Source organism: Solanum verrucosum, unplaced genomic scaffold, assembly GCF_900185275.1.
Source record: "Solanum verrucosum unplaced genomic scaffold, falcon-dt-bn FXZP01000001.1, whole genome shotgun sequence".
In the NCBI taxonomy this organism is placed as follows: Eukaryota; Viridiplantae; Streptophyta; class Magnoliopsida; order Solanales; family Solanaceae; genus Solanum; species Solanum verrucosum.
In genome coordinates this window covers 316,832-342,388 of record NW_026020283.1, presented here as the reverse complement: position 1 = coordinate 342,388, position 25,557 = coordinate 316,832, and the positions used below count along the sequence as shown (strand labels likewise).

Here is a 25,557-nt window from a genome sequence, read left to right as displayed (position 1 = left end):
ATTTCTATTAATGTTAATGTTCCATGTTTTCTATGGTTTTTTGACAATTATTATGGTGATACAACAATTTGTTTTGTTTTTGTCTATTTATGTTAGTGTAATGTGTTACTATATTGATTTCGAGTAGGATTTTTATATTGTTGTCTCAAGTTTGTTCTTTTCTGTCTTTATTCATTGTCTCTCTCTTTATTTTATAATTATTTTTGATTCATGTATTTGTTTGTTTGATTTGCCTTTACTGTTGTTAGGTATGAAATATTTTATTGAATGGTCCATTTTTTGGATTCTAGGTATTGTATTATATGTTTTTGTGTATTTAAAGTTTTACTTTGACGAATGTGGTCCCTATTCCTTTACTCTTGGTAGATTCCTCTATTTTTATTAAATATTTTGTTGTTGTCTAATAGCGTTTTTCTCTTTCTTTTTTGTCTATAATGTCCTTTTCTTGAAGAATGGTCGACAAGGTGGATCTATTATTCTATTATGGGGGTAGGTGGGTACTGACACCTACTGTTATTTACATTAAAAAATTGACTCATGTTTGGAAGGAGTATGATCCAGATTTATTGTCATATATAGACATATGTGAAGAGTTTCATGAAAAGTTAGGTTTTAGTAAGGTCCAACAACTTCTACTCAAAGGACCTTCTGGGAGGTATTATTTGATTGAGGGGGATTCTGGCATAAGAACAATACAAACAACACTGTCTGTTAAGTCTGGTGTACTTGAATTGTTTGCTGTAGATGAGGGGGATGATGTTGTTCCAGCTATTGATATCAGCCACAATAATGAACCTTACCTAGTCACAATAGATGCTGCTACAGAAGGTGAAACAAGTGAGGAAGAAAATGATGAAAATGAATCTTACCTAGTCACATTAGATGCTGCAACTGAAGGTGAATCAAGTGAGGAAGAAAATGATGAAAATGAACCTTATCCCAGTGACTACAATAGTGAAGAATTGGAATCCTTTAGGTTGGAAAAGAAAAGAGAAGTTAATGATCAACTTGACAACTTTAAAGAGCTGGAAAAAGGTATGAGCTTTAAGAACCTTGAAGAAGCTAAAAGGGTTGTAAGCTACTACTCAATTGCTAGGAAGGTTGCCCTTAGAGTTGATAAGAATGACTCTGTTAGAGTTAGATATAAGTGTATTGTTAGTTGTCCTTTTGTGTGTTTGATTTCTGAAGTTAAGAAAGGGCAAGGATTTGAAATAAAGACCTTGCAAACAAAACATACATGTCCAGAAGCATTCAAGAATAGAAGAGCTACTCAACAAGCTCTAGCACACTACTTCAAGAAGAAGGTCCAAAATGATCCTAAGTGCAAAGTGAATGAAATGAGAAAGATTGTAGATGATAACTTTAGGCTTAATATTAGTTATTCAAAAATGAAAAGGGTCAAAAGACTTGTGCTAGAGAAATTAGATGGTAGCTATGTTGATGATTTCAATAAATTGGAGGGTTATGCTCAAGAGTTAAGGGACAACAACCCTGGTACTGATGTGATTATAAACATATCCAAAGAGGCTTTGTTGGAACATGGACAAAGAAAGTTTTTGAGAATGTATATTTGTATTCAGGCTTTGAAAAGTGGCTGGAGAGCTAGTCTGAGGCCATTTATAGGGTTAGATGGCACCTTTTTAAAAGGGAAGTTCAAGGGAATTTTATTGGTTGCACTTGGACAAGATTCAATGAAGCATTTTTATCCACTTGCTTGGGCAGTGATGGATAGAGAAACTATTAGAACATGGAAATGGTTCATTGAGTTGCTGAGGAACTCATTGGGGTTGGCAGATGGTAAAGGATTGACACTTATGTCTGATATGCAAAAGGTAATTTTGCAAGTGTTTAATAGTTTTTTATTATAGTTATTGTATACACTTGAATTTTTTAAGTTATTTTATTCTATTTTTTCTTGTTGTTACAGGGCTTGATTGGCGCTGTTGGTGATTTGCTTCCAAAAGCACAGCATAGATGGTGTGCAATGCACTTAGAAGCCAATTGGTCCAGGTCTTGGAGTGGTGTACTGATGAAGAAGATGTTTTGGTGGTCTGCTTGGAGTACCTATGAAGAGGAATTTAATGACCAATTAAAGTCTATGGGTTCTGTGTCTAAACAAGCAGCTAAAGATCTTTTATGGTATCCACCACAACACTGGTGCAGGGCCTTTTTTGACACTATCTGCAAAAACCACTCATGTGAAAATAATTTTACCGAGTCATTCAACAAATGGATTTTGGAAGCAAGGGCAAAACCAATAATCAAGATGCTGGAAGACATTAGAATTAAGGTACTGCCACTATTTTATATAACTATCCGATAGTAACTATTTATGTTTAATCTGATAGTAATATGCAGGTGTTATGTTTAGATTATATATGGCATGTATATGTTATATATTTCACTGCTATTTATAGGTTATGAAAAGGTTGAAACAACTTGAAGAAGAGGGTAAGAGGTGGACAGAAGAGTATTGTCCATACTCCATGGATCTGTATCATGATTTTAGAATGATTGCACAAGGTTGTCAAGTTGTTGCTAATGGAGACTTAGGATATGAGGTGGCTGAGGGTATAGATAGACATGTTGTGAATCTTGCTACAAAGAAGTGTACTTGTAGGACATGGGATTTGACAGGAATACCATGTCCTCATGCTATTAAAGCATTAAAACATGATAGACTAGAACCACTGAATGAGATGCATTGGTGGTACTCAAAAGAAGCTTACTTGTTTGTGTACCAGCCTAAAATTCAACCTGTTAGGGGTGAGAAATTCTGGAAAATTGATCCTTCTCAAGCTACGCAACCACCACAAATTCATAAATTTGTTGGTAGACCAAAATTAAAGAGAGTAAGGGAAAAGGATGAGGCAAGAAAAAGGGAGGGATTATGGTCGAAAAGTAGAAAAGGATTGCAAATGACATGTGGAAACTGCAGTGATGTAGGTCATAATCGAAGAAGATGTCCTTTAGTAAGTTATGTTCCATCAATTTATAATTACTTACAATGTATATTTATTTATCTTACTCTTTCACAAATTTTATAGCTTCAAAAAGGAAGACAAGTTCTCTCAGCACCCCAACCAAGTGAAGAAAATGAACTCGTCTTTATTCCAACTCCTGGATTTGTTGCATCTTCTAGTCGAAAAACAAGCCAGCAATCAAGTCAAGCATTCAATAAAGCTATTGGTCCTTCAAAATCAAAGAGAAAAAATGTTTCAAAGGACAAAGTTGATGCAATTCCAAAGAGGTCTAAAAACAGTGGAAAAGAAATAGTTGTTGCACCTTCAATTGCAACTGTTGATGAAGATGAAGTTGAAGATGGTATTGAATCTGAGGATGAGGATACAGTGTTTGCACCTAAGATGATATCTGAGGAAAAGACTAGACTACAAATGAAAAAGCTGCAACAACAACCAATTGGTTCAAGAAGGATTAGTTTCAGGGGTGATGAAAATGGTGCTTCTATTCCTACTAATCTGCCATACTCACCAAAAAAGCTAACTTGGAAAGGCAAAGCATGTGTGACCTCAAATCAGTTGACAAAAGATAAGGAGAAAAAAATTGGCAAGCTTAAGGTAAAGAGGGGAAAACATTAGAAAGTAGTTGCTAAGTAGTGGTTTTAAGTTTTTGTTTAGTATGTAATGGCACAGTGAAACTTCTTAGTTTGCTATTTTCTGATATTTAACTGTGTGTCACTGGCCATGTATGCTAATGATAAATTAGTCTGACAATATTTTGTGGGCTGAAAATGTTATGTGACCTGAAAAATTTATGAAATTGTTGAGTTCTATTATCAGTTTTAATGTCTGAGATTGAAATGCTAGGTTGTTGGCAAATTGTTGAGTTCTGTTCTCAATTTTGATGTCTGAGATAGCTAGAAATGCTAGGTTGTTGGCAAATTGTTGAGTTCTGCTCTCAGTTTTGATGTCTGAGATTGGAATGTTGAGTTCTGTTATGTTAATGTCTGAGATTGGTTTTTTATGTAAGTTTGGCTTCTGAATGTTGTGACCATTCAGTAATATAGCGAGCCTTCTTCAGGTAATTACCTTCCTTGTTGAAGTGTGTTTATCTCCATCAGTCACATGGTGCCATGTATAGTTTACATCTTATGTATTTAACTGAGTAGTTGCAATTTGCAAATTATTTGATTTAATCACATATTTACATTCTTATGGTACACATAACTAGAGACTTTTGATTGCAATGGTTTTGGTCTAAAGATCATCAGAGTTGGCAGTTAGCGTGGTCTCGATCTACTGATAATTGTGACCGAATAAATTTCTGTGGTGCTTTTGGAATTTGTGACATGAATGCCAGTCCACCCTGTGAATGTTTAAAAGATTATGAACCGAAGTTTAAATTAGATTGGGTTATTAGAAACTATTCAAGTGGGTGTGTGAGAAAAATTCCGCTGCAGTGTGGCAGCAATAACAAAAAATTTATCCGTATGCCAAATGTAAAACTTCCTGTGTCATCTGAATCAATGAAAAGAGGAAATGATCTGATCTGTGAATATATATGTTTATCCAATTGCTCATGCAATGCTTATGCTTACAGCAATAGTGGAGAGTGCTTATTATGGTATAGTGATTTGATTGATCTGTCAAGATTACCTAATAATTCAAGTCAAGTAGAGTTTAACATTAAGCTTTTTGAGCGCTCGAACAAAGGTTAGGTGCTTCCAAGCTGCATCTTATTTCTAATGTGCTCCTTTTCAACCAAAAATATGTTATTTTCCTTCTTTCTTGATCTCCCTTATTGTTTAGGAAAGAAGAAACTACTACTGGTAGCACTAGTAGTATCCATCACTTCTGCAATTTTTGTCTGTGGTACATGTTGTTACTTTCTAGTTATGTGTACCACATTCTCATGTATAGTTTACATCAAAATGCAAGGAAATACAGCTTATCAAGCTGCAGAATTCTTCATTAATAGACAGAACAACAACCTACATCATTTTGACAAATTTTCAAAACAAAATGCAGCTTATCAAGCTGCAAAATTCCGTCGTTACAATAACCAAAAACCACAAAACTAACATAGTCTAATAATACTAACTTAACACAAACAATAGCACCACACTACATCTTCTTGGCAGCTACAAAACCAACAATAATAGCCCAAGAAGCTGCAAGCAAACTTATCAATTGATGAACTTTCAACTCTAACTTCGAAACTTTATCATCCAAGCTAGATACTTTCTTCAAATTTGAACTCTCAATTTTATCCGGCAACTCCAAATTTGACATTTTTCCCTTCAAGGCAGAAACTTTCGTCAAATCAGAAATTTCATTTCCATTCATATCATTTAACTCAGACATTTCATCGGCAGTCATATCCTTCAAATAAGGATCTTCAATGCCACCCATATCCTCCACAATCTTCTTCAAATGATTTCTTTCTTTCCGAATTGAATCTAATTCAACTTTTTGATTATGAATCATGGTTGACACATGACGTGGAAATTTGTCATCAATCTAATTCCAATAACCACAAGAATTTGACCCAAGACGACGACATCGGTAGAATCGGCGTCCACCATTTTCAAGAGTTGTAGCAGTAAATTATCCTGCCATAAATCCGCACTTACATGTACGAGATTGAAGTTCTTCAGGGGAAGAGATCGAAGAAGAAGTTGACATTTATAACAAATTGAAGAAGAAGAACATTGATGTTCTAAACCCTCTGTAGATAGTGAAATAAATTGGAAAAAGTGTAGTGTTACGTTTATTTGGGTTTTAGGGTTCTTTTAATTAGATTGGTTTTTTTGTATTGGATCAGTTGGGGCGGGTTAAGTTAAAATGGGTGGGTAATGGGTGAGTTTAAAATTACAACCAATGGTTGAGTGCCACGTAATTAAAAGTATTATTTAATTATTTTAAATTGTAATCTGATAATGAAGGGGGTAAATTTGGACCCAAAGGTGGATGGGAAGGGTATTTGGGGGCCAATAGGTGGATGGGGGGTAATTGTGTACCATTTCGAATACTTCGAGGGTATTTTAGGCCCTTTTCCGTTTATTTAATAACCTTCATCACTTGACCCATATGAAAATAAGTTAGTGGGGTTAATAATTTATCACAACACAATCGTTTGCGGCTAAAACTACTAGACGAGAGAACTCAATTTGACATAAAGAAAAACTAGCTCAGGGGTGTTGATGCTTCTAGACCTGGAGAAGTGGATAATGATGCTGCCATTATTTGATTGCTAAGATATTGCCTTAATCTATGTTATTTTATGGCCGAAGGTGTTAAACAATATAAAGACAACAAACATGACAATAATGACCAATCTTAGGTAATAATTAGGTAGAGAATATAATCAATTGAGATGAGGGCAAACTCTTGTATACATATGTTCGTCCATTTTTCATGGTTGAAACTTTAAAAGTTTCTTTTTAAATTTGGTTATGTATTGGAATTTCCCTATAATATTATAAATTTGATTCAGATTTTGCGATATTGGTATATGTAATTAAATATTGTGTGTATTGTATTATATGAATACCATTATAATTATGTCATTTGGAAAAATTAAGACTTAACCCTAGACTTGAATTTTAGGAAATATGAGACTTGACATATTAATTGGTATCAATATTTGGAGCTTGATTAGATATTTAAGTGAGTTTTTGGGTCTAGGCTAGAGGCATAGTATTATGGGTGTTGTTAGTTTTGAAATCTTATTGTGATTATTTATTTGAATAGATTGCATTGACTTGGAAGCCTAATGAAAAGGGAAGGCTCAAGTCACAGAGTAATTGTTTGATGTTTGAGGTAAGTGAATTTATTGACCCTTGTTAAGTGTATAGAATCATGTATTTCCCTGTGGTATGTGTTGGGGAGTAATACAACTTAATGATGGCTTAGCTTGTTCATATTGAATAATATAATATTAATGATGAAAAAGAGGTAATATAAGGCAATGTGATTAATTATTGGTGTGTGATGTATTGAAAATAGTTTGAAAGGTTTATTGATTCATTGTTGATGTTATATCACGATTGTGTTATTGTGAATTGTTATGGAAATGATCATCTCCTCATCAATTATGTGAACATGTCATTTGCATTGGTTTTGAGACATAGTTGTGAAAAGTGTTATGTTAATTGAGGAAGGAATAAGAAATTAAAGAGGATGTACCATTTTAAGGGACGTGTCACGCGCCGTGACAGATATTATGATTCAAAGGACGTGTTATACGCCATATATGATTCTATTATCGAGGGTCGTGTCACACGCCGCGAAGGATGCATGGATTGATAAGTCCCTCATAGGTCTTAGACTGAGAGACTGTCAGTTTGTATTGCTAGGTCAGGCATACATCACTATACTTGACATTACATTTCATTGCATTGTGCATCTTTTATCATTTGTGAACTTATGAGTACTTATCTGTGAAACTTGTGATTGGTGAACTTGATATTGTGTGTTGCTCACCTGTAATTGTTAAAATGATGTGGTTGAACTATATGTTATGTGAGTTGTGAACTATTAGGTTTGGACTGGTTTTCATGCATGTTGTAGTTGTGGAGGTCTAGTTGGGATGTAAGGAGTACCCATATTTTATACCCTTAGCTTTAGTTTTAGGAGTTTACTTGTTGAGTGTCGTGTGGTTTGGTACTCACCCCTTGCTTTTTCATTTGTGTAGGTTACGTGCCAAGATCATCGTGATACTCTCTCTTCTCTTCTTATATGAGGCTTCCTGTGGAGATTTGTGAGGTAGTTGTTTGTCATCTCAGCGGAACCTCTTACTCCTATTTATGATTTTGTTCTACTTTAAAGAAAACATTATTTGAGACTTACGTATTTTCGTTCAAATCTATTCTAACACATTAAATACTTGTGCACATAACAATCATGTTTTGGGGAGTTAGTTAAGTTGTCATGTTATCCGCATTAGTAATTGTTATTAAACTTTTATTATTATTTTGTTTCTGCATTTTATCGTAATGATTAGGTTTTAGGCTGACTTGTCTTGGTGTGATAATACGAGTGCCGTCACATCCATTTTTGGGTTGTGACAAATGGTATCGGAGCCCAGGTTCATAGGTCGCATGTGCACAAGCCAAGTCTAGTAGAGTCTCGACAATTGACGTTGAGATGTATGTTGCTTATGACTGGTGACTTTTAGGAAAAATCTTCACTTCTTGAATCGCTATCGTGCATCCTTTATCCGTTCTGATTCTTATTGTTTATTCCATTCTCTCTCACTTATATATAATGATGAGTCATGCATGGTTCTTCATGTGAGCAGTTGGTGTGTCGTGTATGCTTGGATGCTAGACTTGATACTAAGGTGTAAGTGATAGACTTATGGAAATAATGTGTGGACAGATTTAGAATATTCGGCAATTTGAACGGATTAAGTAAGGTTATGGCTCGATGATACATTTTAAGGATATTTGAATAATTAGGTTGAACAATGGTTTGAGGGACTTCATAATCGTGTTATCTTTTTCAGGTTAGTTATCCCATCAGAGGGAATAATACTTGTGTGGTATAGGATATATCTAGAGTAGTTTAACAATTGAAAGTTGAATGATTAAAGGGATGGCTAGATAATGAACACTATAACTTTGGAAACTATAATTTGTAAAGTTATCATAACATGTATAGGTTGCTTAGCAAATGATGAGAATGATGTTGCGCCAATTGAGGTCAGAATCTTTAATGCGATTTCATAGATTGAATCTATAACAAATAGGGTCATGATACAACTAGTACAACAATACCGATGTTACGTGGTTAGAGTTATGGAGTGTGTTACTTATGTGATCTACCTAATCTACGAAATAATGTGTATCACTTAGGCTAGAGATAGAACAAATTTGGTAATGTTTGCAATTATTCAATGGATAGAAATGTGCAGGCTATTTGAGGGTTCAAGCTAGATTCAAGTCCTCCAATCTTCAAGCTTTTGAGGTTCTTGTGACTAAGGTATGATAGCTTTTCATCCATGGACTTCTTCCATCCATGGAATTCCCTAGTTTTCCCCAATTGTGAAGATGGAATCCCCAATTCAAATTAGGGTTCCTTCCAATATTGTGGGTTATATTAATTATGGATCTAATTAAGTGGAAAATGATTGTTTATGATTGAATTAGTAGTGAATCATGTTATTATGACGAAATTACATGTTTTCCATGACTAACCCCAGTATAGTTGATGAAATTGAAGTAATGTGGATTATGCCTTGAAAAGGGAAATTGAGGATTTAGAGATAATCTTCTAGAATTGATGATATGTATAGTAGATTGCTTGAGATTAGGGCATATAGATATGAATTGAATGAGGCTATAATATACATGTTGAATCATGATTAGTAATGCTTGAGTTTATGCCTATATGATGATATGTGATTGAAATTGTCTAAGAATAAAGCATATGAGTAGAATGCCTTGAGACTTATGCCCATATTGAGATGCTTATGAGAGGTATTACTTTGAGGGAAAAGGCTTGTAGTCATGAATGTTGATTGCTAGGGCTTGAGAGTAAAGCTAATGTGTTGAATTATGAATGTTAAGGCTTTGAGAGTGAAGCTTATATGATAATGGTAGACTACTAGACATAATTATTGTGGAAGGATTTTACCCACCTAATCTATCTTATGAATGATTGAGTGTATGAAGTAATAGAATCACATGAGTTATGATTATCTCCATGTCTAATGTAGTGAATTCTAGATGTGATGATTGAAAGAAAGTTTAGAACCTCAACGAGGTAAAGTATGAGATTATGCCTGTTTTATGAAATCTATGTAAATGCTTTAAGAACACTTTGAGAGTGAAATGTTAATGATTATGTTGTTGTTGTGGGCTAATTGAAAGGTTATTCTCATGAACTCGTAATGAACATGATATGACAGGTTTCCTCACATAGAATGATTCTAGGTTGAAAGGTTTGCTCACCTAAAATGAATCTAAGTCAAAGGACTATATGATGACATGAGTCTTGAGGTGATTCCCCAAGACCTTCATATGATGAGGAGTATGAGGTGATTACCTTATATATATATATATATATATGACTCCTAAGGCAAGAGGTGATTACCCATTAGCCTTTATGTTGATCATGGAGGCGAATACCTATGATCCTTATTAAATGATATATATAACTCCTAAGGCAAGAGGTGATTACCCATTAGCCTTTATGTTGATCATGAAGGCGAATACCTATGATCCTTATTAAATGATGTGGAGGCGAATACATATATCATATCATGTTGATCATGAAGGCGAATACCTATAATCCTTATAAAGTGATGTAGAGAGGAATACCTACATTACACCATACATGAACATGGAGGTGAATACCTATGAACATGGAGGTGAATACCTATGATTCCTTAAAATGAACATGGAGGCGAATACCTATGATTCCTTAATATGAATTATATCATGAAGAATGAATTGCGTGGATTGTAGCTTGAAAGGCCTTCCATGATATGTATGACTAGATGTGATTCCCCTTGTCCATGAAAAATGAGCTAAATATGAGAATAAAAGATGATGAAGATGTATGATGGCCTAAAGTGGTACTTAGCGTGAGTGAGGTTATGAGGTCTCATTCATGCATTGCACAAGTATACTTTGAGGTTACTTATGAAGTGTTTTATCTTATGTTATGAAGATCTAAGTATTGATTATGCTTATGTATATGTTGTATCTCTTATGTTTATAATTATGTCTTATGTTGAGTAATGCTTATATTATGTCTATGTTGGTGATTATGCCTATGAGTATGTTGTTATGCTCTTGATGATGTTATGCAAGCTATCATATTTAGTACGTTTTGTACTAACGCATACTCTTGTCTACATTCTTATCAAATGTAGGGTCTGACGACATTGAGTTCCATTCCCGTGGTTAGGTTCATAGTAGAGCAAGGATTGAGGACTCAGTGAGTCCTCATAGCATCGAAGATTTGATCACTTTTCCTTTATGACTTTTAGTTTTATGTTTAGAACTATTGTATGGGATGTGTCCCAAGATTTATTCAAGTTGTTTAGATGGTTTGAGACAAGTGTAATAGACTTCTGGTTTGCTTTTATAAAAGACTTCGATTGTTATGAAAAATGTTTTAAATCTACGCATCATTTCTATTACTTTATGTTATGATATGCTAAGGGGCATGTATGAGGCCTCTCGGGGTCTTGTACGCCTTGTTACATCTAGGGGTACCCCTGGATTATGACAGAGAATTTTTGTAAGTGCATATAAAATTGGGTTAGTCCTTTGAACTTAGTTGGTATAGCTGGGTTTAAGGTATCATGTCGATGATAAGGTTTACTTTGAGATGATGGCATTGACTACTGAGCATAACGGTAATAGGACTTTGTGATGAATTATGACCAGGATGCAGCCATATGATAAGGATTTTTTATTAAATGGATTCAGTATGGTAATAATGACTTACAAGTATCTAAAATTGTGGTTTGCTATTATTTGGTAAGGGCTTGGTAGTATGGAAAGTTGTAGGATGTGTTGAGACACCATTTGAATAGAATGGAAAAGAACTAGATTATTAATGGAAAAACCTAGTGGGATGTAGTTTGGCCTTCGAAAAGTGGCAAGAGCAAGGATGATTACTCTAATATCAAAGGTCAAAGATGTATCTTCAGAGAGAGTGGAGAATTGGGTTCAAGAGACATATGGTTCCATCTATTTCGTTGTAGTTATGGTAACAGTGTCACGTGTTCATTAGATGGGTTGAAAACTATTGATAAAATTTGGGAAAGAAATCCATAGTCGGTTTGAGTGTGGTAATAAGTTTTTTTTTGTAGTTTCGAGTTTGGTAACTAATACAGTTGGAATCATAATTCAGGGTTTTCATTGTCAGCCTACATTCGTAATTGTATGTTTTGTCTAGGTATGGATTGATAAGGTAAAAAATGATCAATTGCATCAGATATTAAGCATTTGAAAGGACTTATGCATGATTTAGATTGTTACTTTCAATTGTTAAAGGACCTACATAAGGGTTTCACTTAAATTTTTGGTCTGGCGTATGTGTAAAATGTCATGAATTGTTGGTCAAAGGATAAGATTGGTAAGTGAGTTAGGGAAATGAATAAGAGTTTGGTATATTGAAGAGTTCAAGGTATTTGAGATTTGCGTCATGGGAAGAATCTAAGAAAGGTGAAGGAATATGACATCTCGTACAGACCCTTGGTTCAGAGTTGAAGGTAGTAAGGATTTTTGCCTTTGAGTTCAGATGTGACTATGCAATGTGAATTGGTTTGGCACATACTTAATATGGGCTTATCAGTGACTTTTATGAAGATGGAGTTTAAGTTTGGGTGACAAATAGTGATGTGTAGAAGATTATGTGTTTTTACATTGATATGGATTGTTGGAATTATGGTAGATGACTTATGGGGGTTGCTACGGTATGGACCTACAGTTCTACATGGTTATTGAGGATTTCAAGGGGATTGGAACTACTATGTTAATGTGCCGACACAGACTATCGTGATTCATTACATAGACATTTGGTAGTAAATATAAGTTACGTGCTCATAATATACAAAATTATTGGGGTGACAAAAAAATTCTCTAAATTTTAGCATGAGGTATATGGCTATTTGAATGGTAGTTGTAATTTGGTATGTGAAAGATTGTGTGAAGTTGACATTGTGCGTGATTCAATAGCTTTATCTCGATGGGAAAGTATTGTTAGATTTGAAATTAGTGCTATCAACCTTGGGTGAGACATGTATCCGTCATGGAATGCTTACATGGTAAGAGAGGGAGCCATAGTTTGGAATTTTTGGAGGTGACAATGTATTTGCTTAGAAGACTTTGATACTAGTTGTTATACCCTATTTTAACTTGAGGTCGAAATGATGTATAACATATTGGTGATTCTTATGTTATTTTAAAGAGTCGCCACCTAATTATTTTTAACGATGAATTAGGACACCTATTTTGCTAAAGTTATGCTAAAATAACTCTATATTAAGGTCCGCTTAACCTTATGATATTCTAGATAAGGGTTCTAATTTATCCTAAAGGGAAGGCAAAGTCTAAGATCCATTAAAATAGTCAACCAGTCAAACTTAGGTCAATTAATTAAGAAAGAAAATGAGTGCTAAAGAATTTGAAAAGTCATAAGTTGGAAAATATTTCAAATTTGAAAACTCTTTTATATTTGGAAAGAACTGACTTGTGCTTTTAAAAATAAAATAAAATAATAGATGATTACTTATATTTAAAACAAGATCGTTGTACAAATATTTTTGCACTAAAATACACTAAAATATGATCCTTTTACATGAAATAAGTGCATACTTTGGAAAACATTTTTCTGAGTAAGTTGACCTTAAATAAAATATTGATGCCTTAAAAAAAAAAGAGGGATTAATTACTTGAGTGGATCCTTTTTAAAAAATAATTACTTATTTTATAAATACTCTTTAATTATTACCATTTATAGCAATATATAACAATACTATATATTTTATTAAAATTTTCTCTCTCTCGCCTCTTTCTCTTTTTCCTCTCTCAGCTTTTTAATATTTCTCTTCTTCTCGCTCCTTTCTTTTTGTTGCTCTTTCTCTCTTACTTTCTTTTTGTTGTTTTTTCTTTCTTGCTTTCTTTTTGCTGCTCTTTATATCTCTCTTTTTGTTGCTTTTTTTTCCTTTTGTTTCTCTCTCTACTTTCTTTCGTAGAGTAGTCAACAATTCGTAGAATGAATAAAATTTGTATCAATAATTAATTAATTAGACAAATAATTTAATCATAACAAATGAAGAGATATAATAAATTGCAAAATGAATTAAACTTGAATTTAAAATGTATTACACACATATTAAAGTCGAATTAGAAGAGAACTAAACATGAATGCAAAATGTAGCAAACGAAAGAGCATTCTATGACCTGTAAACTGAATGAATTTGTATCAATAATGAATTTAACAAGTAATTGAATCGTAACAAATCAACCAATAAATTGCAAAATGAATTAAAATTGTATTTGAAAGTGTATTGCACAAATATTAAAGTTGCATTGGAAGAGAGAATTAAGCATGAATAAAAAAACGTAACTAATGAAAGACCAGACAATGATCTATAGAGTAAATTAAACTTGTATTAATAATGAATTAAACAAGTAATACAATAGTAAAAAATAAATCAAAAAATTGCAAAATAAATTAAATTGCTTTAAAATTGTATTACACAATATTAAAGTTGAATTAGAAGAGAGAATTAAGAATGAATGGAAAATGTAACTAACAAAAGACAAGACAACGATCTATAAACTGAATTAAACACTTATTAGTCATGAATAAAACTTATATCATATGTATCTTATAAATTATCTTTGCTTTTATCACTAAGAAAATGAGCGATGGTTGCAATTTGTATTAAAAATATATTGTGCATGTCTTATAAATGTATTATTAGTGTGTCACCTAAATTATTCTTGTTGGTATCCGTAAGAAATGAATGAAGTGTGCAATACGTATTATAAATGTATTATTCATAAATAAAACATGTATTATATGTGTCTTATAAATTACTTTTGGTTTGTATCACTAAGAACGTGAGTGATATTTGCAATATGTATTAAAAATGCATTGTGCATGTATTATAAATGTATTATAAGTGTGTTACCTAAATTATTTTAGCTGATATCATTAAAAAGGGAGTGAAGTTTGCAATATGTATTATAAATATAGGATGTATTGTTCATTATTTTTGTCACGACCCGAGTCTACACCTTGGACGTGGCCGGCACTCGAAGATCATTGTTGGTCCCCAAGCGAACTCTCATCCTGGTTGACTACAAGCGGAAGACTAACTCAAGCATACAAAGCTTAAAAACTGAATGAAATTCATGAAACTGAAATACAAAGCTTTAACTCAAATGAAAATCTCTGAATAAAATAATATATTCAAATCGCCATAAAATAGGCAACTTAAGTCTTTAAAACATTTAATAAAATAAATGATACAGACTTCTCAAACTCTACTATCTATCGATGAAGCCTCTAAATGACAAAGATGGAAATCGGGACAACACCCACGACATCCTAACCAAACGGAAAAGTAAATGAAATCCTCCGAAAACAAGGAGGCTCACCATAGCTAACTCGAACTTTCGGATGTATCAATGAAGCTCCTGTTGATGACCCTGAATACCTGTGTCTGCATCATGAGAAGATGCAGGCCAAATGGCTCAGTACATGGAATGTACGAGCATGTAAGAGGAATTCTAAAGCATAAACATAAGCTTGAACTTTAATAAAAAGGAAACATACTTACCTCTTCTCAACTCACTCAACTCAAAGATATGATATTCGACTCTGGGTACTCAACTCAATATAAAGCAACAATACACATGCAATATATGGAAAGCTTTATAAAACAGTAAAAACAACTTAGTTCGTTAAAGAAAATGCAATAACAAACTCAACTTTACTTATATAATAAAGTAACATAGTTTCTGTGGGGGTTTCTCTAACCGACAACCACCACTATGAGCCTAAGTGGCGATACAACGTCTTTTCCACGCTGCTAGAACTATCCTATACTTTGCCGTCATATAGAACGCTTAACTTAGTGGATCCACTAGCTTAACTTATGTGATCATCTAAAAAGTATGACCCATTAATACCCATGATGGTTACATGGTTATGGAGACTTGAGTTAATATAAACTCGCATCCCCATATCGGTGCTCAATACTACTCCCAAAAATATACTTAGCTCATATGTTTTTAAAACAACTTTTTTCTTTGGTTTGAGGTAATTACTCAAAACTTAGCTTAAAAGCTCTCTTGGAATCGATGTTCCCTTTCTTGCTCAAAACTCTTTTGGAAATCTCAGTTTCCTCTCATATTAAATGTGAAAACATTTACTCTTGGGAATACTTAGTTCCCATATATCATTTTAAATAAAATGAACTTTGCTCTTACTCTTTACTCAACTTCAAAGTTTAAGTCTTAAAACAAAGTTAAAACATTTGCAAAAGACTTCTTAAAATATGGTTCATGCCGATTTATGGACGTGAATGACTCAATGCAAGGTTTTCAATAACCATATATAGAACTCAGTACTTGGAACTCAAGAACTTCAATGATACTACTCATTTCAAGAATGCTTAATTGAGGGTTTATGCGGAATTATGAGCATGAACTACTCAACTCAAGATTGTTCGACTTATAGGGTTCATGCAGAATTATGGGTATGAACAATTCAACTCAAGGACTTCATGGGTAACATGTAATAGTCTCATGATTAGGAATGTAATCTCAAATGGGTTAGAAACTCAATACTTAAGACTTAGGACATGGAAATACTACTCATCTCAATGATGCTCAATTTATGGAGTTCATGTGGAATTATGGGCATGAACGACTCGACTCAAAGGTCTACATAACTACATGGAACCCATGTATACGACTCTTCTCTTTCTCTTACTTACTTCCTCAAAACTTAACTGAAATCGATGATGGATCTCAAAGGATTCACAATTGAACTCAAAGACTTTCTTGAACTCTACTCTTAACTCTCTCTTGAATGTGAATTATGAATTCAAGAGTTATGATTCATGATACGAAGGATCTAGGTGATAGTGTAGACTCATGAATACATTCTCCTCACTCTCATGCTCACTTACTCGAGTCTTGAAACAAGTTATTAGAAGTTGTAGAAGACTCCTTAAAGGACTCAAAGGGACTTTCTCAAAAAAAATGTTTGAGAGAGAACTCTCAATACTTGACTCTTAACTTCTCTTGACTTCGATCTTAAATTTCCTTGAATTGGATTATGGATTCAAGGATCATGATCTCATATTTATGGATTATTTCATGATGTTTAGATGTACCTTAGAGTGTTGGAATCAACTAGAAAATATTGGTACATTGCTAAGGAACTAGTACGAAAAGGTGAGAAACGAATAGGGAGAACTGGCATCCCTTTAGCTTGCAAGTGTTGATTTAATCAAAGGTTTTTCTTATTCTCTTTTATATTCATGATTTCCAGTAGTTTAATTTATAATAAACACTAGTTATGACTAGCTAAATTCATAACTAGGGTTATCAAACTTAGGTTAGGGATGATGATGAATGTTGTACAATAATATATTCATTTATAAAAGGGTGATCATTGTGTATTATGTTCCATTAATACATAGCACTTTCTTTAAAGATAATGTTAACAATTGATAAAGGAAATTGTCTATATTCTAACATGCTTGACTATAGAGGTGACTAATGAGTCTGAGATTTTGACTCATTTACGACTTTGTTTTCATGGTTTAAATGTCCTCAAATGCCTAATTTATTCTCTAAATTGATGTTAAAGTGGTAATTTGCAGCAACGAAGGTTAAAGAGTAAGGCAAGGACATTATCAGGCAAATAGAAGCGAAAAAGTTGAAGAAGTTGAAGGAAGACAGTCCTGGTGATCGCCAAGACCACTCGGCGAGCCGCCAAGTGGCTCTTTGAATATTGTGCTTGATGACACCTAGAATTTTCCCCATTGGTCTGATTGATTGATTGAAGCATGTGATTGAAATGATCTTAGGCAAAAGTTTTGAAGAGTGAAATAAATTGATAGTACACCTCTTTGTTGCCACCTTGTGAGAGGTGTGAACCTTGCTTGACACCTTTTGAGCCTATCCTTATGGATAAAAAATGTAACTAATGAAACACCAAACAATGATCTATAGAGTGAATTAAACGTATATCAATAATGAATTAAACAAGTAATCTAATAGTAACAAATAATAAACTACAAAATGAATTAAATTTGCATTAAAAGTGTATTACACAATATTAAAGTTGAATTAGAAGAAAAATTAACAATAAATGAAAAATGTTACTAACGAAAGACAAGACAATAATATATAGACTGAATTAAACTTGTATTATTCATGAATAAAGCATGTATTGTATGTGTCTTATAAATTATTTTAGTTTGCATCACTAAGAACATGAGTGTTGTTTGCAATATGTATTGTGCATATGTTATAAATGGATTACAAGTGTGTTACTTACATTATTTTGGTTGATATCACTAAAAAAGGAATGAAGTTTGTAATATATATTATAAATGTATTGTTGGTGATATTAATATAATTTTAATACAATTAAAAAACATATCTAATACAACTTTAATACAATCGCGATACCGTTCCATAAACTTCACCTTTTTCGAGTTTCAATCTAATATTTCTCCTAAAATCAATTATAAACTTAACCAAACCCTCTTAAAATTGAGATATAAACTCCAAATGACATTTTCAATTATTTGTAGGAATAACCTATCCAAACTAATCACAAATTCGTAAAATTCAACCAATGAATTCAAAATTTGAAGCTTTATAATGACCATCAATGATGAACTCTTGTTGCTATAATTTTAAAGATTTGAAATTTTTACTTGAGAACATGATATTGTACAATTTTTTGATTTTTCTATTCCTCTTCTCGTCATGTTTTTTGGGTAAAAATAGTGAAATATGGGAAAAAATTGATTGAAAAATGATTATTTGAATGAAAATTTCAAAAAAGAAGAAGAAGAATAAAAAAAGAAAGGAGGAAGAGAAAGAATGACACAGAAAGAGACGCCGAAGAAGAAGAATAAAAAAAGAAAAGGAGGAAGAGAAAAAGTGCAGAGAAAGAGGCAAAGGAAGATAAACAGTACAATTTTTTAATTCTAAAAAATTGTTATATTTAGTTAGAAAAATTATATTGTCATAGATGGTAATTATTTTTTTAATATTGCATATTTATGTGATTTACCCAAAAAAGAGCTACCGTAACTATAATGATTTGTTTCTAATTGGAGGTACCATATCTCAAACATCTATATTATGTTAGCTATTTGTGAATTCAAAAACAACATATTCAAGTCACATAAGCAAGTTTAACATATATATAAAGAAAAAATAAATAAACTAATTAATGTTAAAATATAAGTAGCCATGAGTGGCTCCAAGCAAGGCTTGCTTGTTTTGCTTGCTATTCGGGTAGTCTAAGATGTCGACTTCATATGCGGATATGATGGTAACGTCAAGTCTAGGAGACTCAAAATTTACTGGAGTCTTGAATCAAGACTCCATTTTTGGTCCCAAAGTTCATGCAAGTAAAAAGAGGGTAAAGGGATTAGTAAGACGATTCAACTTTAATTGATAGTGAATAAATCAAATATATATATATATTATCCCTAACACAAGATATGCAAGCGCCAAATAATATACACATTTATCTATTGAAGACTTTTAAAACCAATAACAAATATATTTTGAGTATAAGCTAAATCTCAAACCCATCAAATTTAAACTAGAAGTGAAATATTATTTCTATGAAGCACGAATAATGAAAAATGACAGATCTGCCTTATACTTGAGAATTGAGATAATAGTGACTAAAAACACTAAAAATATGTGCTCAAGAACATGAAGTAGAACTGCAAATGGGTTTGTATAAGCATGATCAACACAATATTTTAAAATAAATAAAATAACAACCATCTTTTATTAAAATATGTTTCTGCCTAAAGAAAATACAAAACAAACATAAACTACAAAATCCATATTATATGAGAACCATATTATATGAGAACCAAATGAATATTTACTTGCGATTTAATTTTTTTGTTGAAACTGAAGTGAAAGCGACAAGTAAAGCGACTTATGCCGTCAACCTCAATTGAACCCTAATATTTGCCGAAAATGGTCAATCAGGCCACTGGTCAGCCTGTTCTTATGGCTGACCAGTCACCCTTCACTACTACCAACAACAATTTTCCTTCATTACCACAAAAGACCCCTATCGAGCCTATTTTGCCTAGAGTTTCTTCGCCTGCCAAAGAAACCCCATCACCTTTGGAACCTTATGTCAAACTTCTGAAACCTTTAACAATTAATGCACCAAAGACACAGAGTAATCAATCAATTGAACCTATTCCTATTAAAAAGCTGAACTACATCAATGGTATTCCTCGAGTTATGTGGAATGAGGAAGAAGTGGATCGAATGATTGTAATTGAAGAGTTACAATATGCAATAATAGGGAAAATTTCCTATGGATGGCCTGAATTAGAGGATCTTCGCATCCAAATCCCTATACAACTCAAAGTGAAAGGAGATTGCAGGATTGGTTTCTTGAGAAATCGTCACATTCTTATGAGATTCAACTTGATTAAGGATTTCGTTAATGGTATGTCCAAGAACGTCTACTATATCAATGATAAGGATGGTTATTCCTATCAAATGAGACCTCTAATCTATGATGCTAAATTCAAGATTGAAGAGGAAACATCTCAAGCAATGGCATGGATCTCTTTCCCTGACCTCAAGCCAACTTTATTTATGAAAGAGTCACTATTTCCACTCGCAACTGCAGTAGGGAAACCGATTCATTTGGATTTGGCAACAGTAAATAAAACAAGACCTAATTATGCTAAGGTCAAGGTGCAAGTGGACCTTTTGGCTGATTTACCTAAGTGTGTGGAGACGGAGATTGTTAAATCCACCACAAAGGAATCAAGGGTTGAACAGGTGAAAATTAAGTACGATTTTTTACCTGAATATTGCAAGAAGTGCATGTTACAAGGTCACAATGAGCAAGAATGTAGGTACTTCATCATGAACTTAAACAGGTGCAACTAGAAAACAAGGAAAAAGACGTTAATGATCATAACGAAAAAGTGGAGACCACCACATCAAGGAAACAAGCAGGGAGAAACACTTACCAAAGGCATCAATGGAACCCAACCAACAGAAGGTTCATTAATAGGGGTTATCTTAGTGAAAAAGTTATATTACTAGATAAAGTGTTTACCAATGATAACCCCTTTGAAGCACTTACAGAAGAAGGGGATGATCACATTCCTGTTAATAATACAAATATTACTTCAATATCTAAAGCTCAAGGAATTAATAAGCAAGGGGAAATATTTGAGAATCAAATGTCCACCAAGGAATGGATATCCAGTTCATTCCATAGCCATGGAAAGAAGAAGCAAGCAACACTACCAGCAAGCATCACAAGCAATACTGTAGATGAAAATCAAAGGAAATCAGCGGTAAACAATGGAGAAAAATACAAATAGCAAAAGAACATAGTAATGATTGCATCCTTGCATCTTCTGCCGACTTAGGGGTGAACAAAGTCCTGCAAACAATTAGCAAAGTGGTCAGCAAACCCATCAGAAATAAGCAAGCAGTACATGCGATCCTGCAGATCAACAACAAAGGAAGTTGGTGGAAAACACAGGAGGAAAACAACGAACAACAGAAGAATACGACTTGGGTGGTGATCAACTAAAGAACCTTGCAAATAATCAGCAAAGTGGTGAGCATTTCCATCAGATAAATGCAACATAAATTATAACTACTAATGCACAAGTTAGGGAGATAAAGTAATGGAGGACATAAGACAATAACAATGCTATAGGGACAGTGCACTAACAATAGTGGATATCCCTTTAGTTGTTGAAGAAGCACTTCCTTGGAGTGAATCTCCTAATGAAGTGCTACATAATATCCTAACCCATAATGTTCAACAGGATGTGGAGGTTTGTGGTTAGGTGGAAGCAACAGAAGAAGACAACATCACTGACCAGCATAAAGAACAAATACATAGAGATGCTTATTTGTCCCCAAGAGTTATTAAAAACCTTAAATATGCAAGGAAAGGGGAAAAGCAAGGAAATGGAGAGGTTCCTCAACCTATTAGATTGCAACCCAAGAGAGGAGAAGGGTCTCGACCAATGAAGAAATGATGAAAACATTTATATGGAATATTAGATTTGTTAAGTCACAAAAGGCTTTGCAGAGAGTACAAATGTTGAACAAATACCATAAATTTTCTTTCATGGCACTTCTTGAACATTTTCAACACACTAAGCACATAAACAGATACAGAAGTAGACTACAGATGCCTTTAATGTTTCATGACTGTAATGGCAAAATTTGGTTGTTTGTGAACCATGGTTTTACAACTACTTTGATTAGTAATACTAAGCAGCAGTCATGTTAATTTGTGAAACCAGACACTTGGTATTTATTTCTTGGTGACTATTGTTTATGGAAAGTGTGATAAAAATATGAGGATGGACCTATGGGATAATATTCTTTCTTTATCCAATGGAATCAATAGGCCCTGGATCTTAGGAGGAGATTTCAATGTTGTTTTGAATGGTGCATAAAAGATTGGAAGGATCCCAGTGGTTGCTGCTGATGTTGAAGATTTCAATATTTGTGTTGAAGCCTGTGATGTTTTGCAAATTAAATATAAGGGTAGCCCATTTACTTGGTGGAGTGGTAGAGCAGGTGATAATTGCATCTTCGAAAGGCTTGATAGAGTTTTTTCGAACTCTGAGTTTCAGGGATTGTATTCTCATTTAGAAGTGAAACATCTGACTAGAGATAGCTCAGATCATGCCCCCTTACTATAAGCTGTGAGAACAGAAATATCAGGCTCTAAAGGCCTTTCAAGGTCTTAAAGTTTTGGACAGAGTATGAAGATTTCAAAGAAGTGGTCCGGAGGGGTTGGGATTCAAGCTTTACGAATAACCCCTTTCTTGACTATAAAAAGAAGATCAAGTAGGTGAAAAAATCTCTCACTATATGGAGTAGGCAGGCATATGGGGCTATCTTTCAACAACTACTCATCAGGGAAGAGATAGCCAAACTGAAAGAGAAACTATTTGAAGTGTTCCCCTCTTAAGAGAATAGAGCAGTCATGCAAAGAGCTAAAGCTGAGTACACCAGATATCTACATTTGGAGGAAAGCTACTGGCAACAGAAAGCTGGATATGATTGGTTTGAAAATGGAGATTGAAATACTAAATTTTTTTACATCATAGTGAAAGGGAGAAGAAACAGGTTGAAGGTGACAAGATCTATTAATGAGTCGGGTTGTTGGGTAGAGGAAAAAGACCAAATTGTTAATGAAGAAATTGACTATTATCAAAAATAATTCACTCAAGAGAAGGATGCATATGATTTTTCACTATTGCATCACATTCCAGAACTGGTTACAGAGGAGGACAATGTAGTTTTAGGGGCAATACTAGTTGAATCAGAGATAAGGAAGACAGTCTTCAGCTTAAATGGTGACAGTGCTTGTGGGCTAGATGTCTTATCAGGAAAGTTTTTTCACTCTTGCTGGGATATAGTAGGTGTTAATGTGGGTAGGATGGTGGAAGAGTTCTTTACAGGAAACACCCTCCCAAAGTCTATTATTCATACTAATCTAGTACTCATCCTGAAAAAAGATAATGTGCAGTCTTTTTTAGACCTGAGGCCTATTAGCTTAAGTAACTTTGTTAATAAGATTTTATTAAGAATTGTGCATGATATATTGGAGAATATTCTTCCCAAATTGATTTCTCCTAACCAGTCTGGCTTTTTCAAAGGGAGAAATATCATTGAGAATGTGCTCTTAACACAGGAATTGGTTGCTGATATATGGAAAAGAGAAAAACCTTCTATTGTAATCTTGAAGCTAGATATGGCTAAGGCCTATGACAGAGTATCCTGGTTTTTTTAATGAAGGTTCTTAGAAAGATGGATTTCTCTAATGGGGTAGTAGATGTGATTTGGAGATTGATATCTAATAATTACTACTTTATTCTGTTAAATGGCCAATCTGTTGATTTTTTCATTCTACTAGGGTGTAAAACAAGGGGATCCCCTTTCCCCTACTTTATTTATCTTATATGTTGAAGTTCTAACTAGAGCTCTTAATCATCTTTTTTTTTATAATAGTAACTGTAGAGCTCTTAATCATCTTTGTGAAGATAATGCCTTTGTGGGTTATGGTATGCCTAAGTGGAGCTTAAACCTCAATCACTTAGCATATGCAGATGACACTATCATTTTAGCCTCATCTAATAAGCACTCTATTGGAAAGATTATGATGATTTTGTAGGAGTATGAGCGGAAATCAGGGCAAAAGGAGAATAAGGATAAGAGTCTCTTCTATATGCATCAAAATTCTTCTAGGGAGGTTGTGCAGCAGATAGAATTGGATACAGGTATGACCAAAGGAACATTTCCTCTTAAGTACCTAGGATGTCCCATTACACATTCAAAGAAAAAGAATGAGCACTATGATGATTTGTTGGACAGAGTAAGGAGTAAACTCCAAGCATAGAAGGGTAGGCTTTTATCATATCGAGGAAAGGAAGTTTTACTATAAAAATGTTCTACAGAGCATCCCAATTTATTTTCTTTCAGCTATTGTTCCTCCTAAAAGTGTTTTTAAAGAATTACAAAGAATTTTTGCAAAATTCTTTTGGCATTCCAAAGAGACAAGAAGGAGCAAACACTGGTCTATATGGAATAAGGTTTGTTTGCCAAAGGATGAACGGGGTTTAGGGTTCAGATCCTTAAAAGATGTTCCTTAAGCAATGTATGCTAATTTGTGGTGGAGGTTCGGGACACAAACTAATTTGTGGTCTAACTATTTATGGAATAAACACTGCAAGAAACAGATTCCTACATTGGTGCAACGAAGAGGTGGATCTCAAGTGTGGAAAGCAATGCTGGAGAACAGGGAAAAGATTGAGTCTTTTTTATGGTGGGAACCAAGAAGTGGAACCTCAACAGTTTGGTTTGATAACTAGACCAACTCTGGTCCTATATTTCTTCATTCAATAGAGGTACAATATTGCCATCATATAAATGATGTTGGTGATTTCATTAAAGAGGATGGTTGGGATTATGGTGCAATGCAAGATGTATTCCTAGAACATGTCATTGAACATGTTCGAGATACTATGAGATTTGGTCAATTTGAGAATGTAATGGCCAACCCATGGTGGACTAAAAATAGTATGGGCAAATTCACTACTAAGAGTGCTTTGGAAATTTCGAGGCAAAGAGTGGATGTAAATAAAGATCTAAAGGCAATATGGAGTAAAAGATTACCCTTCAAAATCTATTCTTTCTTGGATAATCTGGTTGGGTAAGGTTCATGTATCAACTCTTTTGCATTTGTAGAATCCTAATATCTCTGAGGATTGTGGATGTTGTAATAGTTCAGGTAGATAAACAATAGAACATTTATTTCTCAAAGGGGAGGTGGCAGATAGAGTGTGGATTCACTATTGTAGGGCAACTGGTATTATTGATCAAAGACTTAAATTAAAGCAAACTATGAGAACGTGGAGAAATATTGAAGGTAATAGTAAGCTACGAGAAGTTTTCAAGGTTCTTCCTATCATCCTTTTCTGGGTTTTTGTGGAAAGGAAGAAATACCATCCTACATGACGGCTCATACCATGAAAGGAAGGTATACTGGGAATTCAATGACACTATTTTGAAGTTTGTTAAGGTCATAATCAATTTAAATATACAAGGGAGAAGATGGATAGCTATTATTGATGTTTTGCAGAACAATAGAACTACTTCTGTAACCAGAATTGTAAAATGGGTTCCCCCTCCCAATCCTTGGTTTAAAGAAACACTGATGGTTCCTCAAGAGGGAACCCTGTACCTAGTTCTTTTGCTTTTTGTATTAGAAATGGGGAAGGAGATTTAGTAGTTGCAAGAGTCTCAAGAATTGAGGACACTACCAGCCTTAAAGCATA

General features: G+C 33.8%; 1 pseudogene; it reads left to right on the top strand.

The window, feature by feature from the left end:
• The first annotated feature begins 452 nt into the window (after positions 1-452).
• LOC125834229 (uncharacterized) lies at positions 453-1,732 on the top strand (annotated as a pseudogene).
• Positions 1,733-25,557: the final 23,825 nt, after the last annotated feature.